This window comes from Euprymna scolopes, chromosome 13 (genome assembly GCF_053919585.1).
Source record: "Euprymna scolopes isolate OS-2025 chromosome 13, ASM5391958v1, whole genome shotgun sequence".
Lineage (NCBI taxonomy): Eukaryota > Metazoa > Mollusca > Cephalopoda > Sepiida > Sepiolidae > Euprymna > Euprymna scolopes.
Window position 1 is genome coordinate 1,694,099 of NC_136494.1, and position 5,000 is coordinate 1,699,098.

Consider the following 5,000-nt stretch of genomic DNA (forward strand, 5'->3'; position numbering starts at 1 on the left):
CTTTTTCCGTCTCTTCCTTCGCACCCCCCACACACAAAGACAACCACACGCATACACACGCATATGGCGGCTGTCTACTCGGTTTTGAGTTTGGCAACTCTTCAGAGATTTTTCATGTTTTGTGCTCGGAGATGACTTCTCGATTCTGCCAGACTGCGGCTAGTCTTACCACACATGTTGACTTGCAGGATTCTTATTTTCGGAAGGGCGCTTACGCAGATTACTTTCCAGACCAGCTAATGACATATGTACAAACACATGCACACAGACCTCCACGCATGCAGTTATATATATATATATATATATATATATATATATATATATATATATATATATATATATATATATATATATACACACTCGTAAACGAAAACAAAAAAAAAAATGGGCCAAACAAATTTTATACATTTTATTGCACTAAAAGCTATATTGAACGAAGAACAATTGAACAAGGAAACTTAAATGAGATTAATAACACAGAATAAGACTTTTACTTTAATAAATGCTTAGGATGGAATCGCATTCCTTTTTGATTTCTTTAAAAGATCAATCCTTTTAGACATGTTCTCAACCAAAGTGGAACACTGAAGAGGAGATGCTATTCCATTCGCTTTGCACAGCTTCCCACAGTTTGTCATTATTCGTTAAAGTTCTTCCAGCCAATGCACGAGATATTATGGACCAAATATTCTCGATTGGGTTTAAATCAGGGCTTTGACCTGGCCAAAATATCACATTAATTGAATTATCGGAAAACCATTTTTTGTGACTTTAGCAGTGTGTGCAGGGGCATTATCGTGTTGAAAAATAATGTTCTGAGATGTTCCCAGCTTCTGGATACTTGGTAACAGTCCTGTTTCTAATATTTTAATGTATTCCTTTGCATTGATTGACTTCTCATATCTAATAAGTTCCCCAACTCCTGCTGCAGTAAAAGTTTCCCATACCATTATCTCTCCATTCTCGTGTTTAACTGTCGTTTTTATGCAACTTGGTGAAAATCTTTCTCAAGTTCTTTGATTGCACCATTCGGTAGTATCGGGGGCACCAATAACAAGACAAAATCTTGATTCATCTGACCAGAAAACATTCCTGAACCAGTCTGTATCTTTCTTGCCATGATACGAGATAAATCTCTTTCTATCATTAACGTACTTCTTAGATAAAAATGGCTTCTTTGCACAACTTTTAGAAAAAAATTCAATTTCTTCCATTCGTCTTGATATTGTATATCTAGAAAGAGAATTTCCAACCCCTGTTTTGAATTCTTTGCTATGGTCAACATAAGTTTTCTTTCAATCATTCAAAACAGTTAATTTAAGCCTGTGGTCGTCGTTCAAAGTGAACGCTCTAGGGCGACCAGATCCAGATTTCCCTTTTACCAAGCGTTCGACTTCGAACCTTTGATCAATTCGCTTCACTACAGAAAGAGATGTTTTAACTTTTTCTTTTCTTAAGATATCAAAAATCTGCTTGTAAGTCATTTTGGACTGCCTTAATCCTGCAATTCGGTTTTTTATATCCTCGCCAAGATGCGGTCCTACCATATTTAGGAATAATTTTTCCACTTAGTATTATAGGCTATAATAATAATGATCTGCAAAATAGAAATTTTCAGTTAAAATTAACAAAAATTCATGGAAAAATATTGAAAAATCGATTTCTTCATTCGTTCACTCTTAGCCCATTTTTTTTTGCTCATGAGTATATATATATATTTGAAAAGGGAAAATTTTTCCGAAATTATTATGGAACACGTCGCATGAAAACAAGTAAGACATTTTACCATACAACTGAATAAATATATATAATAAAAAATAATAATAATAATAATAATAAAACATATATATATATATGTACTTATTGATTTGTAAATCGCCACTTGTTCTCGTCTCCTCTTACCAACAGCGACTATAATTCATTCCTCGCATTGTGACAGCCTTCTAAATCTCTTTTACATATATATATATATATATATATATATATATATATATATATATATATATATGATTAAATAATAATTATTCATTTTTACATACGGACACTAGTGTTTCATGCTTACGCAATCACCAGTGTAGGTAACAATTTCACGAAGCCACCTTTTGCTCCATTTTCCGAGCCTCTTCCTCAGAACCACCAAACAATTGAAATTAAGAACTATTACATGTTGAATTCAGGTGAGTACATTAGGTAATCTAGAATGTTCGCGCGAGCTGAAGTCATGAACATTGCATAGACGCTAGTTGATTGCTTAAGTTATAACTCCGTAAAGAGTGCCCACCCTTAAGCATTCTTAAAGTGGCTTGATAATTATAATTAAATAATAATTATTCATTTTTATCGAACACACACACACACTCATATATGTATATATATATGTATATATGTATATGCATATACATATGTATATATATGCATAAGTATATATACATATGTGTATATGTATATGTATATATATATGTATATATATGTATATATATACATATATATATATGTATATGTATATATATATGCATATGTATATATATATGTACATATATGTATATATATATACATATGCATATATACATATATGCGTATATATACATACGTATATATGCATATATGCATATATACATATATGTATATATATACATATGCATATATACATATATATATATGTATATACATATGTATATATACATATACTCAGTGAGTTCTACATGGGTCACCTTGAAAACCTGATACTCAACAACACCAATAAACCGTCCATTAGACGATAACTTCCTCTTTGCTAGTAAAAACCAACAAATCCTTACACTTAAGAACCTTCTCGAAGACAACTCTGTACTCAAATTTACGGTAGAATTAAACGTTAATAACAAAATACCTTTTGTCGACGTCCTTATTGATACTTCCAATAACACTTTTCAAACTACAATAAATAATTTCAAACTACAATAAATAATTCTTGCCTTCTAAATTTCAAGACCAAATGCCCCCACCGTAACAAAATAACCATCAGCAAAAATCTCCCCAACCGAGCAAAACTTAGCTTTCCCAACAAAAACAAAAAAAAAAAAATACTACTCATCAAACTAAAAAATATCAAACAAATCCTCATCACCAACGGATTTCCAAATTATATTGTTGACCAACACATAAACTCCAGAAGTGAAATAATATCCCCACTAACAGTAATACATTCTAATACAATCAACCTATTCTACTGCAATCTAATGCACCCGGGCTTTAAGTTAGAAGAAATCGCTATAAAAACATCATCCGTAGATACATCTCTCCTGTAGACAACAATAACATTAGATTCATCATTTACTATAAAAAATTTAAAACTCAAAACTTAGTTATTACAAACAATTCCTCCCCTCCTCTAAAACAAGTTGAACGCACCAACGTCAACTATCAGTTTAAATGCCCTTTGGGAGAATGTAACTCCTATAACAACAATGCAACTAATAATTACGTCGGACAACCATTACCACATTATCCCGTCACCTGCCATAATGTTTAATCTAGTGCCATATTCTAACACTTCCATAAAATTCATCATTGTCCCCCTCGAATTTCAGAGAAATTTTAATCACTAACACAAAAATCCTAGACCACGAAGCTGAAATCCTTGAAGCTATTTATATAAAAACGCAAAAACCTACCCTAAATCAGGTCGCATTCCAAAATAGTACTAACGCACTCAAATATTTTAGATAACTCCCCCCCCCCTCACACCCAACCCGTCCCTGTCACTGACCATAGAACTGGCACGCTCTCACATTCCCATAATACTAAAAGATAATACAAAAAATTGAAAAAAGGGTATTACAAAACCGAAAGTTCCTGTCGTCTTTAACAATGTCTGTTTAAATTAAAAAATGCTGCCTATATATATATATATGTGTGTGTGTGTGTGTGTGTGTGTGTGTGTGTGTGCTTATATGTATAAGCAAAGATAGGAAGATAAAAAATAAATTCCATTAAAATTTTATTATATTATCACGTCAATAAGGGTAAGGGTGATTACAATAAGTGAAAAAAAAATGGAGAACCTTTTTAGGTTATGTCATTTCAAAGCTAAATGCTTCTCGTCAGAAAAGGACGAAAAAAATCGGCATTATACAAGAGTCAGAGCAGAGAAGACAACATCGATTTTATATACATTTAAGGTTAGAAATGGAAAAGTTTAGGGGAGAAGTAAGGAAAAGGAAAGGGAGTGAGAGCACTAGAAATAATTTCAAAAGCGAAAGATGGGTATTGAGTAGGACGGGGATTGGATGACGAGAGTACTTAGCAAGACAAATGGTGCAGATTATAGCTAAGAAAAATGAGGAATAGAGATAGGGGATGAAGACACAGGGGATGAAATTAATGGGTTAGAAAAAGAGTGGAAATATCCAATAAAATAATATAATAAAGATGAAAAAAATAGTTAATACAGAAATAAAAATAAAATAAAAAAAATAAAAAATATAAAAACATCGAAAATAGAAATAAAAATTAAAGAATAAACATTAAAATATTAAAAAAAACATAAAAAATCATAAATTCAAAATGATTTCCTAAAAAAGCATCAAAAAGCTTAATTCAAAAGTAAAAGAAGGGAGGGGAGTACACCAGATAGTAAATAAATTGCTCCTCTTAATCAGGTAGAGCTTCAATATCAAGGCAGGTTAGTACTTTCTCTCCGAAAAAAATCTATTTTTTCAAGTTAACATATATGGGTCTGAGAGCGGTAGAACAGAAATATGCAAGAGGGGAGGGAAGGTGTATACTTTGCGCCCATGATAAAATTCAGGCCATGTTAGTAGCGCTTTGTAACAGAGTAACCCGGCTTAAATCCAAAACTTTTTTCACATGAATATTGCGGAAAGCTCATAAAATCTGTACCCTCATTGACCGATACACACTAGTATAATTAAGATCTGAGACGGACAACGCACACGCGCGCATATGATGATCTCTTTTTGGTCCCTCGCTGCCTCCATTTCGACTTCTTAACCCCCCTG